The sequence below is a fragment of the Falco cherrug genome, chromosome 14 (genome assembly GCF_023634085.1).
Source record: "Falco cherrug isolate bFalChe1 chromosome 14, bFalChe1.pri, whole genome shotgun sequence".
Classification (NCBI taxonomy): Eukaryota; Metazoa; Chordata; class Aves; order Falconiformes; family Falconidae; genus Falco; species Falco cherrug.
The window spans coordinates 19,721,306-19,735,658 of NC_073710.1; the positions used below are offsets into that span (position 1 = coordinate 19,721,306).

General features: G+C 44.4%; 1 long non-coding RNA gene across 2 annotated transcripts in view; it reads left to right on the forward strand.

Annotated features, from left to right (window-relative positions):
* Nucleotides 1-237: 237 nt before the first annotated feature.
* Nucleotides 238-14,353, forward strand: part of LOC114015407 (uncharacterized) — a 58,247-nt gene continuing 44,131 nt past the window's right edge. For both annotated transcript variants that reach the window (XR_008735124.1, XR_008735123.1), the window contains exon 1: nucleotides 238-283. This is a non-coding gene — a long non-coding RNA (uncharacterized LOC114015407). The remainder of the gene's footprint in view (nucleotides 284-14,353) is intronic.

The window sequence follows — 14,353 nt, forward strand, 5'->3', positions numbered from 1 at the left end:
GGCACGGCGCTGCGCGGCACGCTGCGCGCCGCCCGCCGGCCCTCGCTCCCCTCCCTGTCAAAGCGCACGGCTCGCACGAATGTGTTGGGTTTCCTCGGTTGATTGTTTGGTCAGAGGGTTTGCCAGCTTCCTCAGGGCTCCTTCTCTGACTCTGGGGGGGGGGGGGTGGGGGGTGAAAGAAAAAAAAAAAAGAAAGAAAAAAAAAAGAACCGCATTTCCTTTTTTACTTAAGAGGGAGAGAGAGAGAGAAGCAGAGGCTGGGGGCTGGTGGACTCATCGAGATGTATGTACTGGACTTTTTCTCTTCCCTCTCCCCGTCCCGAAACCCTCCTCCTCTTCCTCTTCCTCCCCTCCGGGCCGGGGGTTGCGCCGTCCCCTCCCCGCTCCGCGCTGCTGCCCGCAGCCCCCGCCGGGCTGCCGGGACGGAGCCTGGGGAGCGGCACCGCCGAGCTCCCAGCTCCGCTGGCCCAGGCTGGAGGCTTTGGGTTTGCTTCCTTTGCCTTCAGTTGCTTTAAAAGATTTTTTTTTTTTTTTAATTTTCCCTGTCTGTTATTTCCCATTTCGCGTCCTACCCTTGCAGCTCTTGTGGCTACGACAAGGGATCCAACTGCAGAAAGAAAAGTAAACACGGAAATCTGTTCCACTCGCTTTTATTTGCTTCGGGTTTTCTGTTGTTGGGCTTCACTGCAATTATTTTACGTGGGGTTTTTTTGTTTTGTTTTGTTTTGGGGTTTTTTTTGAGAGCAGCGAAGCTACTCTGCACCGTTTGCTGCCTTTCCCCCCCTCCCCCCCCCCCCCCCCCCGCCCCCAGCTCTACTGGCTTTAACTGCTGTCTTCAATCCTGCTGCTTTTAAAACTGCATCTTTCTTATAGCTGAATTTTATCTCTAACCTTACCGTACTAGAATATGCTTGACATAGGTGGTGTGGGGGTGCAAACCTTGGCATAAGGACAGCACGCTTTACAGAAAATTACAGCCTTTTCCCCCCAGCCCACCTTCTAAACTACTTTTTGTGTGGCCTGATATTTATCACTTGAATCAGCACTGATTTCAGACCTGGCTGCAGCAGGTCAGGGGCTGAAGAAGCGCAGGGCCCTATCCCAAACCTCCTGAAATCAGCGGGAGCTTTGGATCAGGCCCTACAGAAACAAATTAGAGGAAAACCCTGGGTACAGTGTAAAGGAAAATACAGACGAGTCAGAGAGAATGGTGCTTTGTTCAGCTGCAACTGGGAAAGGGGAGACCAAAACCCAAACCGCTTTCTGATAGCCTTAAGCCCAAGGACATTTAACTGGGGTGGAAATGTTAAATCATCTTCGAATTAGGGCCTGCCTGGTTTGGGAGCCAGTCCTAAAAGTTGGTCGAGTTTTATTTGCTGCATGGGTGAAAATGCAGTGTAATTCACCCCTATATTTAAATATGTGTGTATAGATCCCCGTGCATGCATTTGGCAGCAGGGATGCACGCCTGCCTACGGATAGGTACATAAAAGCATTCTTGGGAAGGTGCTCACACACCGAGGTGTTTGCAGAGCTGCAGAAAGCAGATGCAACACGTGAAGAGCATTTTAAGGCAAGGGCATATTGATTCCCTGTCTCTGCACCCCCGTCTCGGTTTCTCTGTGTGCATCCCTCTGCGAGTGGCCGCGTGCGTGTGTGCCTGTGCGTGCCTGGGTGCGTGAGCCAGGGCGCGGGGGGGTGAGCGATGGGGAAGATGAAAGCATGTCATGACCACACGTCAGAGAGCAGGGATTAGTGCAGCAGAGTGTATTTTCACATTGTGTCGCAACTGGGTCACGTCTCCAAGTTTTCTGCCGAACAGGAATGGGGGATTTCTAAGAAGATAATAAATCTAAGCTAACCGCATCAGCCCTGCACCTCCTATAAAACCGAGACTCGTACTTTAGGGGCCACGTGCATCTGCCCGTGAGACAGGGATGGGTTGAGACAACGCTACTCATTTCAAGTGTTGACATCTAGCAAGGCAATCAAAATATTTGTCCAGCCTTTGCTACAGGATTTTGTTATTCTTCCATTGAAACTATTGCTTTGTAAAGGCTTTTTAAAAGCTGTTGAAGCTAAGCAAAGATCGCTATCAGGGAAGATGCTTGTGCTCTCCATTAGATGGCATTGCGAGTTTGGCAGTGCGGGAGGGAGAAAGTGGCTTCGTGCACTGGTCACCTTCTGCTGCCGGGACACGTATTTGCATTGCAATTGAAAGCGTATTTATCTTTTCAGCACTTGTTATATACTTACAGTACCATTTGGTTTATCAACACACAGCTTAAAAATTTTATCGGGAAGGTTTCTGTGTCAAGAATGAAAATCAGTACCCTCCTGCCCTGAGTGGTGCACATCGTATCTGCTTTTTATGCAATTAAAGGCATTATAAAAATAATTGGTTACTATAGAACACTTAAAAACCATAACAATCAACTATAATGTATAACAGATTATACACAATCCTTTCCTGTTTTCTAAAGGTTCAAACCCCTGGTAATTCAGCCCTTATCTCGTGGGGTAGCTACATGCATTGGCAAATTAATTTTACGCACTTACAGATGGTGGGTATGTTGTATGCTGCGCAAAGATGTGATGCCAATGAGAAAAATGCTTTCCACAAATTGGGTTTGATCTGAGAGATTATAGATGCAATTTTAAATAATAAATATGATTAAAGTTCTAAAATAATAAATTAAATATAAATCAATTAAGAATAATATTTTTTCTACTCACAGTGACATTCTGTCCATAGTTCTGCTTTTACATCTCATGCCAGCACTTCTTTTTAATTTGAGAAAATCCTTTAATTGTTAAAAAAAAAATCTATTTTGTTTGCAAAGACAGAGATTATTTTAATCATAAATTAATTAGCATAATTTAATTTACACTGGTGAAATCTTATTAGCTAAATTAGAGCCAGTCTCTTATTTACAATGAGGTTAGCAAGAGCAGAATCAATCTCAAACTGTTTGCTATTGTTTGTTTTGTTTTATTTTTTCCCCTGACTTCTTGCTGACATTAATTTAAAGGGCAGACTTCACATTTATACTCGTTTGGGAAAGATGTTCTAAAGAATTAAATTTGTATGTTAATCACACACCACTGCATTTAAAGGAGTTTACCTGTACAGCTTTAAAACACCCTGATTCACAAAGACTGAACTGTATATTTTCTCAAAGTTATGACTGGTAGGCTATATCGGAAATGTTAGCTTGCTATATATAATTAAATATCTATGCACACTAATGGCTAAATAAATTTTAAAGTATTTGTTTTGTTTTATCTAGAAAAAAATATTTTTATTTTAGGCTATGAAATTTTCTTATAGTACAATTTTTTTTCCTGCTTTCATTTCTTTGCTGTACCTTTCTTTCTTTCTCTGGATTAATTATCTGAGTAAATGTTAAAAGTCTGATTTGTTGGATTTCTTTTAATAACCCCTATTGCTTTCCTGTGCTGTCATGGGAGGGAATATTCTGGCTGTTTTCACAAGTAAAGTTTCCAATAGCTTTTTTTTTTTTTTTTTTAATTAGTGGGCATAAAATGATGCTTCTAATTGAATATGCGAGTCAATGACAATTAATAAAAAAAATAATTCTAATACCTTAGATTTCTGGACTTCAGCAGTAATAAATAGCGTGCTTATATCCCAGATATATTTTACAATGTAAGTTTTAAATACTTTCCCTGTAACATCTGCAAGAGCCCAAGAGGTTAATTAATACCAACATCTCTATTAAGATATCTGAAAAAAAGGGGCTTTAAACCTTCAGGAGCCCAATGGAAACTTCCTAATCCAGTTCTGCACCAATTAAGCATGTTGGAGACCAACATTTTGTTTGTTTGAAGGTCATTTTTGCCCCTTGCAGAGCCGGGGAGGGGGACACACCATAAAGTTACGTGGCTCGTTCCATCAGTTCATCTCATATTATCTGCAGTGCTAGAAATGCAAAGCAGTTTTCCCCCCTTGTATCAGCTTGCAGCTAAAACCAGAAGGGCTGAAGCCAGGGACGAGAGTGACGGTCAGCTGAAAGAAAACAAACACAGCCGGAGCAACGTGTGATTTCCAAAAGGAGCATTTAAAGTCATAACAGTGCTTAATTCTGCAACGCTGAGCTAATTAGCATCCTCTGCACAAAGGCGCAGGCACGTCACGTTCCTATTGCAGGCTCTGCGTAACTTTTTCTTTCGTTATTTTCCTCTTTTGTCAAGTTGTATTTACTAGGGGTTTTTTTGTTTGTTTGTTTGTTTGTTTTTCTGAAGTAACTTCTGTCATTCAGCACTGATGATCCAGCAAACTGGGATTTTTGCCCTGTGCTCAGTGCAGTAATGATGATATCATCATCCCGAGCTGAAACAAAGCAGGGCTTCATTTTGGGGGCAGAGGGATATGATAATCAGGGAGAAATCAGAGACCAGATCTTAAAATAGAAGAAATTGGTGAATTTCCATGAAAAATCAATGAGGAGCTGGAGTGATATTTCCCCCCACCACCACCCCAGGGTGGAAGAAAACTGATATCAAAGTCAACAACCTCAGAGCTTACCCCAGTCTGTGGAAATTTTGACATACATTACCTGCTTTTGACCTTTAGCAGGGCAGCAGAATAAGCAGCACACAGATGCTGGGGGAACGGCACAGCACCCAAACACAGTTTCTCTTTCATACAAGAAAATCAGATGGAAGAAATTTAAATATATTTTTTCTATGACAGTTTGCAACCAGAATCATCCCCTCTTAAAAAATACATAGGCAAATGACCAATGTGGTGATATGGAATTAAAGCATTTTCATGGCTTTTTCTAGCACGGTAAGGCCCCGGGTTTGATGGCAGCTGAAACTCCTGGAAAGTTCAGCAGAACAAACAAGCAAACAAAAAGGGGATATGTAAGCTCTCAGGGGTCAGGTTTCCCCGCTCGCCTATTCATCACCCAGTGCCGTCTCCTCTAGTAATTTTTAACTACATTTGAGGGTACTTGCACACTGCAGCCTGTTTGGTTTGACTCCTTTTCGTGAGAGAATCCGATGCACGCCACGTTTAGGGGAGTAAAAGATCGTGGGATGAGGTTGGAGAGATTCAAATTGTGGTCTTGGGCAATAGCGCAAGTTTAAATAAATGCTCAAAAACTCCAGGAAAAGTTCTGCATAGTACTTCTGGTTAAAATAAAATAGTAATAATAATAATAGCATTAAAAAAACCCAAAAAAAACAAAAAAGGAAGGGCCAAACTGCTATAAGCAACCCTAATGGAAATTACATTGTGGTAATGACTCGACGGGCCAGTTTTTAATACCATGAAGACAGCAGCTCTGTATTCTTGCTTTAACAGTGTGTCAGGAGGAATAGATGCCCATGCCTAATCCTGCAGAAATAACACGGCTCTGCTTTTATTGAGGCTCTTGGTGCATCGGGGTTTTAGGGTGGCTGCCTTTCCCATTGCTACTGGCCCTTTTGAGGCATTTTCTTGCCTTCTTCATGGTTTCGTTAAAAAGAGATAGAAACCACAGGCTGGCTGGGATGCTAACTTAACGTGCTCACATCCGCCTCCCCGCCAGCCTCGGGAGGTGTTTCAGCCCCAGTGCCTCCGAAACAGAAATCCCGTCACGGGCAGATCTCCGGGTTCGAACATGGGGGGGTGAAGTATTAGCTGATGAATGAAAGCAAGGAAAGTATTTTTGCCCATGATTAAAAAAATAAATCGGTTTTAAAAGAACATATTATATTTATTCAGTTTTGAGTTTGGCTGAGGTTTGTTATAAAAATAGTGCCGTAATTTTTTAAGAAACATTTTCTGTTTGGATAGATTAACTGTACACGCAAGCACTTTAGCTTTTGATTCCTTTCAGTAATATAGTAATATTCATTGCTGGCATCAAAAGCTGCTCTTAATATAAACAGTTTGGGAAATCTTCCATGCCAGGCAGATAAAATCTCTTTGAAATGTGGGGCAGTGGCGAGCCCCAGACCGCACAATCCCCCCTCTGCCCTGGGGTCCCGGAGCCGAGGAGGCATTGCCTGCAGAAGTCCCTCTTCTCCAGCACTCCACTACAAATGCCTGGTGCAAAAAAATGCATTTGAGAACAGTATTATTACTGAACCAGCTGACTGCAATAACCAGTGGTATGTGGGTTCACGACAGAAATAATATGGGTGCCACAGCAGTGCAGGGTCCTCTCTCTCCCCCTGGTACTTGTCACACCTGGGCTGGTGCCCTGTGGCACCCAGCAGGACCATGGCACATCCTCCCCAGCTCGCCTTGCCTCCTCAGAGCCCCTCAGGGTCCCGGCAAACTTTTTCACTTCCCACGAAGTGTGGAAAAGCCTGACTGAAGTGGCAGTGCCGGGGAGCCGGCGGGAGCGATGTTGGTCCCTTCCCCTCCGCGCTTGCCTTCAAAATAGCTCAGTGCACCCATTGCCTTTAATCTCTCTGCTCACAGGTTATTTGCAGCTTGGCAGTAATTCCTCTGATGGCCTGGGAAGCTTATTTATAGCCAATAGTTACCTTCTGTAATTTTATATCTGTTCAATTGCAGCAAGATTCATCTGAGTTAAATTTTCATAATTCACTGAAAAGCCCCATTTCCCTAAGCTGAGGCTGTGACCCTGAACACCCGTGCTGCCGCTACCTATCGCACTGGAATCAGCAGAAGCAAAAATCAAAAAAGGAGGAAAACCAGCAAAACGCTGAAAGAAATAAGTTATTTCTTTCCATTTTCTGTGTCAGTGGGTCACTGAGGAGGTGGCTACCTGGGGGCTGGCTGGGTCCTACTCGTTTGTGCCACCCGCACCAATCCAGCCCGCAGAGCCCCTCTCAGCGCCGGCACGCCTGAACGTACAGGGCTGTTACTGCTCAGGTTTTGCTAGCAATTGTTTCTGCCTTGCAATGCTCTTTTGTAAATCCTGCAGCATTTCTGAGCTGTTCATTTCAGTCCTTTGTAAAAGTCGTGGTTTGGGTTTCTTTCCATTTTGCAGTGTTTATGCTTCAGTGTGTACATGGGTGCGCTGCCGACACGACTGTGAACGCACCCAAAACTGAACGTTCAATTAAGCAGCTCACTGCTTTCTTGACATTTTAATGTCATATCTATCTTTTTTTTTTTTTTTTTTTTTTTTTTTAAGGGAGTTAGTGGTAACTTTATCTCTCATCAAATTCCAGGATTTTCTGTAATTCAATTATACCTATCTAGGTTCTTTTCTTTCTTTCACTTTACTGAAGTGACACATAAGATTGTATATCTGCGTCTCAGAAAATTCAAATCACTCTGGAATTATCTTCCTTTTTGTTTGTTTGTGTATGGCCAAAAATATTTCTTACACTTCTTCAAAAACAGAAAGGTCTGATCTGTTGTTTATTATATATTATTATTACACTGTTTTGATGATGTTCCATCTTCAGAGATCGGTAATTTGTTACAGCAGCAGTGGTGATGATAATAGATAAAAATAATATTAGGAAGCACCACCTCTTTGCAGTAGCCTTTCCTGCCATGTTCCCTGTCAGCTTGCATCCCCTTCTCCTCGTTTGTGAGATAGAAATAACCTTGGGACTGGGAGAAATGTGTGTTTCTCATAAGAACGTGGGACAGGAAAGCCTTTTCTTTAAATCGAAGCAGGTTGGCTTCTGCAAGAGTCTTGAGGCAGGAACTCTGCTGCTGGTGGTATGTGTCAGCCCTGGGGTTAATGTCAAACCCAAAGTCCTTATTTTTAATATTGCTTTAATCTGAGACCTGCTGCAAAGCTGTGCTTTCCTATGGGATCTGGCCGGTGCCGGACCAGGCTGTGTTTTCCTGGAGGCTGCAGAGAGCTATCCTCGGCGATGGGACGGGCTATGAGGATCTTCTCCCCAGCAAGTACCTAACCTTGGGAGGTGGTCTCTGCGGGGAAATTGGATGGAGGTTTGCCCAGAACAAGTCTCCAGGAACTAGACGACGTGTCCAGGCTGTTTCCACCATCAAGCTCTCCTCCATCACGCCCATCACAAGGACAGCTGCCATGTGGCATTCCTGCATTGCAGCTCTGCCTGCGCACGGGCTGGCCGATGGATGTATGGACAGGCCAGTTTGCCTACTCCCTCTTGGAAGGGAGTTTCACCACTTTTCCTTCTGAGATATATTTTGCCAGCCAGCTATTGAACCAAGAATGTCTTGTCCTGCCCAACTCTTCCTTTCCTAGGTAGACGGGAAGTCTGTATGTGCCCCAAGGGAATAACGGGGGGCATCCCCCCTTCTTTCTACTACAGTTACCCTCTGCATCCACGTGTGGTGAAGTAGTCCAACAACGTTGATGGTGGCTGCTGTCTTGGCATTGAAGGGTGATGCAGCCTGGGAGCCCTGTGAAAACTGATACTGTTAATTTTACCCAGCTTTGCTCAAAAGTTATCAAAGCCGAGGATGGGCTCCAGTGCACATGGCCGAGCGCGCCGGGTACGCGGGCTTTTGCAGACCTCATGCACCGTGCAGGTGGATTGGTATGTGGAAAGGTCACACCTACCAACTTCTTAGGCCTCTGGTGTGAAAGATAAAGCCATCTGGTCACCATTTGACAGCTTAAATTGTAATTACACCATTTGGCCTATGAATTGCTGTGAGCCACTGTTTGAAGCTGCTGTGATTCAGCTATTCCAGGGCTGAGATAGGGATCGAGCCATTCCCCAGAAGCTGAGTTACTGGAATTCATCTTGCTTCATCTCCTTGGCCTGCTTTTTACCTTCCAAAATTTATCTCCGTCGATCCTTCGTTATGATTGTGAACTTGGCAGCACTTGTTTAGCATAAATAATCACAGTCGCCGATAACCAGGAACACCTGCTGGCCCATTACCCACAACAGGAGGAGAAGACGGGCATCTCCAGCAAAATTCCACTGCAGCAATATGGAAGTGTTTAAAGGAAGACCTGCACCGCTCAGGGTAGCAGAGATCTGAACCTTTAAATTACAGCCATTCCCGGCCTGACGATAAGTAAATAAACAATTCACAGCTGCATGGGCTAAACACAGAAACACATCTATCTCTTCCAGGCGTGATTGCTGAACAAGTAATTAAGTGCGAAATGTGAGCCCTCAATGTCAGTGTGAGATGATAAAGGTCTCCAGTTGTAAATTAACTGAAGTCCAGCAAGCCCTCGATATTAACCCTTCAGGAGCCCTTGGGTGGCAATGGGTGCGTTAGCATGACTCCAGTGCAATTTGCATGCAATTATTCCTGACATTTGCCCCTGGGAATATGGAGCTGTTATTTTAACAAATTAAAAAAACAAGTGAGGGAGTTGCTTTCTCTCTTCTCTCTGAGCTAGCACAGGGCACCCCATAAGCTAGGAGATGTAGTCCCAGTTGATGGCTCTGCCACAGTCGTCCATCACATTCCCCTGTGGCAGGCTTCCTCCTGGTGACAGCAGAGGTGTCACAAAACCAAAATGCATTAAAGACTGAGCTGCTGAAGCCCTGAGATAAAGAGGTCTGCTGATTCAGATGGGCAGATATCCATCAATGCTTCCAAAGGAGCCCACCACAAATCACCTTGAGAATAAGGATCTAATGAATCACCATAAACTGAAGTATCACCACTTGTTAAGCAATTCATTAAACAAGCTGGGGGGGGGGTGGTAGGCGTTTGGTTTTGTTTTCCTTTTTTTTTCATGAACCAACTAGCTGAAAGAGAGTTTAGTCAGCTCCTGCAATCATGTGACTATACCCAGTGTTCATTCTCAGATGCATACCTCTAATTTTAGCTGATAATTAAGACTTTGTGTGCATCCACTGTCCAGTTTTCAATCCAAGGGACTGCACACTACAAGACAAATAAAATTAATTCAAAGTAGGATTTTTTAAGCTCACTGTTTTTAAGCCATACCATAATTTTTGAGTCCTGAATACCTACTTTGACACTGCTGGGGTTGGGTGTACTTAATGCAGTTTTGCTCATTAGATGATTCATACACCTGGAGGACCTGTTTGCTGCCAGGGCTGGATTTGACTGAAGCCCTGGCTGTGAAGCGATGTGGAAATGTGCTCGGGAGGGACAGATTTGTAGATCTGGACCCTGGAGCCCCCAGACCCCAAGAGCCCATGGCCCACATGAGGCACTGCACACGTCTGCTGGCTCCTCGCTAACTGGCAAACCCGTGAGGCGTGCCCAGTTTTGTTGTCCCCACCAGTCAGTTGGCACTGGGCATCAGCAGAGCCCTGTCCCTGCCTCTGGCCTCAGCGCTTTGGGTTTGGGTAAGCTCAGGCCAGCCACACCGCGATGCAGGGGAAGAACGGGAGCAGAGGGAAATTTACAGCCATGCTTGGCAAGGTGAAGTTGAATTCCAGGCAAGACCTCTAGAAATAATATTTGAACTATGGCTCAACCGTGGACCAAAGAGGTGATGTCTCAGGTGGAGCCAGCATTGCTCTTTCTTCACATCATAGTGACTGCAGAGGAGGACAGGAGACAGCAAGGAGGACATGGGCAGGAGAGATCATTTAGTCCCACCTCAGCCTTGAAATACAGGCAAAAGAACTCAAAGCCACGGCTGAAGTTATGCTGTGGTCCATTTTGGGCTCCAGACAACGTAGGACCATGGTAAGAAGTGGGCAAATGCAACCCAGCAGAGCTAAATAAGCCGGGTTCATGCAAGTGATAATCTTTTATCTACTGGGCTTAGCACAGGAGTGACCCCACTGGCATTCAGCATGACACATCCCAAGCTAAACAGATAAATCAAGAGGTTATGTTGTTGCACGTATGAGCCTGTTATGAATATTTTAACTTTTGGACAAAGCTTGCTGACCTTGGCTTTTGTGCTGTAAGTATTTGATCCTTTTATCTAAGATTCCCTCATGTCTCTATCATCTTTCCTAAGTCTCCCCAGGTGGGTAGAAATCAGTAGAAGATGTTGAAGTGAGGCTCCCGAGCAGCTCCAGTAGGTAAAGACAGGGCAAATACTTGAATTTTTTTTATTTTTTTTTTTTGGCAGTTTAGTGAGTTTATGGTGGGAACTATTTGACCTAGTACCTGCTGTAGAAGGAGCTATATTGGATGATTCCAGAGGTCTTTCACAAGTCCTATGTCCTGCTTTCCTCTGACCATGGAAGACACAGAACTAAGCAGCTCACACACATCTTGCTGCCAGTCTTGGTACCCTAAGCACACACTGAGCTCGTACCTGTGTAAAGGAATTGTAGAGGAATGAAGGCAGGTTAATTAACACTGATAATATACAGCTGTGGGCTGGCTTCAGGGGCGGTGGGTTGGCTGACGTGGATGATGTGCAGCTGTGGCTGGTTCCTGCTAAGCAGTTAAATAGCTCTGAGGGGGATGGAAGGGGAGTTTTGTATGAAAGGAGTGGAGGGAGATGCCCAGAAGGGGTGAAGGAAGCACCAAAAAGAAGGGAGCCCTGGATGTAAGAGAGACAAGGAGAGGCCCTGGGAGAAGCAGGGAGCCTGGGTGAGGAGAGGCTGGCTGGGACAGGAGCCTGGAGAAGGAAGAGCTTGGACACAGCAGAGGCAAGAAGCTGGGTGGCCTGGCCTGAAGAGGAAGAAACAGCACAGACAGTAGATGAACCCTTGAAACCTTGTGTGAGACTGAGGGTGGTGCTGAGGCATGAGAGGGCTGGTGTGGGGCGGTAAAAGCCTTGTAGCCTGCTAACTTGTTAGTGCTGCAACATACCTACACAGAGAAACTTCCTAAGATCTTTCTCCTTAAATGGCTCTACTTTGCCTGTCTCAGCCTTACTACATGCCACGCTTTCTTTACTCCTTCATGCCCGGGCATTGCTGCTCAGCCTCAGCCCAGGAATCACAGGCAGCACTCTGTACTACTCTGTAGTAAATTTTTATGGGGAACAAATGTGCTTTTGGGCTCATTGGGGAAGGGAGGAAAGCAGGGAGTGATTGATAGCAGGGAGATGGTACTTCAGCTTCTTCCTCACTGCAGCACATGGTTTGCTTGGGGCTGGGCTCTTTGTTATGTATTTCTTCAGGTTTAACTCGTGGGCTCTTTCTCTTTTCCTGTTCTGAAGCAAGCTGCTTATATATCACAGCTTTGCTTGAAGCCATGGCAAGAGCTGTGCTTGAAATGCTGCAGTGGGAGCCTGTATCGCAGTTCAGGGAATCAGACCCCAAATACCTATGGTGCATCTTGGCAGCTGGGCATGCTCCAGCCCAGCCAGGCTGCTGCCAGCAACAGGGGGTCCCTGCCAAGCTGGTTCCTGGGAGTACATCACCAATGGTGCAAACAGCAGATGGGGACTTCAGATAACTAAGCTAGGGCTCTCCTGATTAACCAGATGAGCCTTATCTTTCCCCTGTCCCAAAGCATATGTATAAAAAATGCTCCATTTGACAGAGCTGGTTTTTTTCAGAGCTGAAGGTGTGTAGAAGCACAGATCATCCATCTCTGGTCCTCGTTCCAGTAAGGGGCCCTGGGAACTCGGCAGGGAGACAGCAAACTTTCGAAACCCAAGCTGTGAAGAAGCGAGAACACTCCTAAAATGTCCCTTCTAAAAGGGGAGCCTCCCTTTTGGGTTTGAAAATGCTATCTTTGTTACCTCCCTCAGTAACCTCTCTAGCAAAGAGCTGAATGTTATTAGAAAAGAGCTGAGCATGGGTGGGAAGACAAGAAAACAAAAGGAAATGGAAGTGCTGGAAACTGATTTTCCATTTGAATCTATTCTTTTTACTTATTATTTTTTAATAAGACATTTTATGAAGTTTATTGCTCTGCTTTCTATTTTCTTTTAGGGTGTGTTATCTTTTGTGACTCAGTTTAGACTAAAATAAACCCCAGTTACTAATTAAGGATAGAAATGGAAATCCAAAGATTTGCTTCTCATCAATGCCAAGCGGTAAATCCTTTAATGCTCTGGGATTTTGTTCTATAGCTCTAAATTTCCCATTGGTATTTAGTAATCTGCTGATTGCATTTACTTTAATTCTTTGGTCTTCAGAGTTTTCGTGTTAAGGCATTCACTTACAGTAGCTCTGCATGTTAAGGGCAATGAGTTAAAAGCTACAGAGCTTTTTTTTATTAAATTCCAGCTTTGTTTTTTCTATTGAGTTCCCAACTGTGTTATATCATACTAATAAGAGTTGTGCTCTGGCTGGACAAATGGCAGCATATTGCAGTGCCCTGTGGGAGCCATGACATCATTTTCAATTTGCTTATCTGACTCCTTCAAAATAGAAGGGTGATTGATGAACCACTGAATTGCATTTTCACTCTAACTCACCTTTGCTTGCTGTGATGTTATGGGAACAGTGTTGCTGTGCAGCTTACAGCACTAGCTACTCCCTGGAGGCCTCGGATGCACCGATCTCCATCACCTCTAAAGGCAATGTAGGAGTTTAGTGATACTTAAGCTCATCTTCCCATTTCCAAGGGCTAAGCAGTAGGAATTGTGAGGGAGAGGACACAGCTTCCTTCAATGTATGTCCCTCCAGGTTTGCCTGGAGGCTTCCAGGCACTAAGAAAATGTTCCAGGAAGTTTTGTGATAGGGTCTCACAACCTACTTTACACAGTCATCAACAAAAATAGAGACTGGTGACATGATTTGGAGCAGCTTGGATACCTTTGGCTATGTTTGGGCTGCACTAGTTCACGAGGAAATTTTTTTTTCATTTCCTCATTCTAGCTGAGACTAAATAAGACATTCTGTTTTCATGGGAGCTGAAGAAAATCCTCCTGACAGAACTGGCCCAACTCTTTTTGTGGTTGTTACTTTGCTTATGGAACTAGGAGTGGAGGTGGGAATTTTAGAATTGGAGACACTGTGACATATTCAATTTCATTCATATCATTCTAAGTAGTTTACATACAGAGAATCTTGGATAAACAGTTACTAAATCATGAAGTACTTCTCTAATTTAACCCAAACTGTTACCATTTTCTGAAAGTGTCCATATCTTCTCCAGAAAAGATAATCTAGACATTAAGTCTTTATTAAATCTGTAGCGCTTATACAACTTTTTTTTTTTCCTGGCTGAGGGTCTGGCAGCTCTGTCCACTCTTGCTTTGCAATGAGCACCTTCAAAGCGGGAGAGCAATGCCATTCTTCACAATGCCATTTTTGTCATTTACCTACTTCTTGCAATTGTTCCAGAGATTCATTCATGCGCTAAAACTTGCACTTTCTCACTTCTAACAAGAGTGAAAGTTTAACTGATCCCTGGTCAACCCAGCATCTCACATCAGCATCTCCCCTCATCCCCCAGCCAGGATGCTCTTTTAAGCTTTGGCTCTCAGTCTGGGGTAGCTTAACTCTTCTTAGCAATCTGGGTAAACTAGGTTTGAAGAAGAGATCTAAATTTGTATTTTCTGAGTGATTTGGGAAAAAAAAATAGTTTTGTCAATCTAGGCAGCTTTCAGTAAAA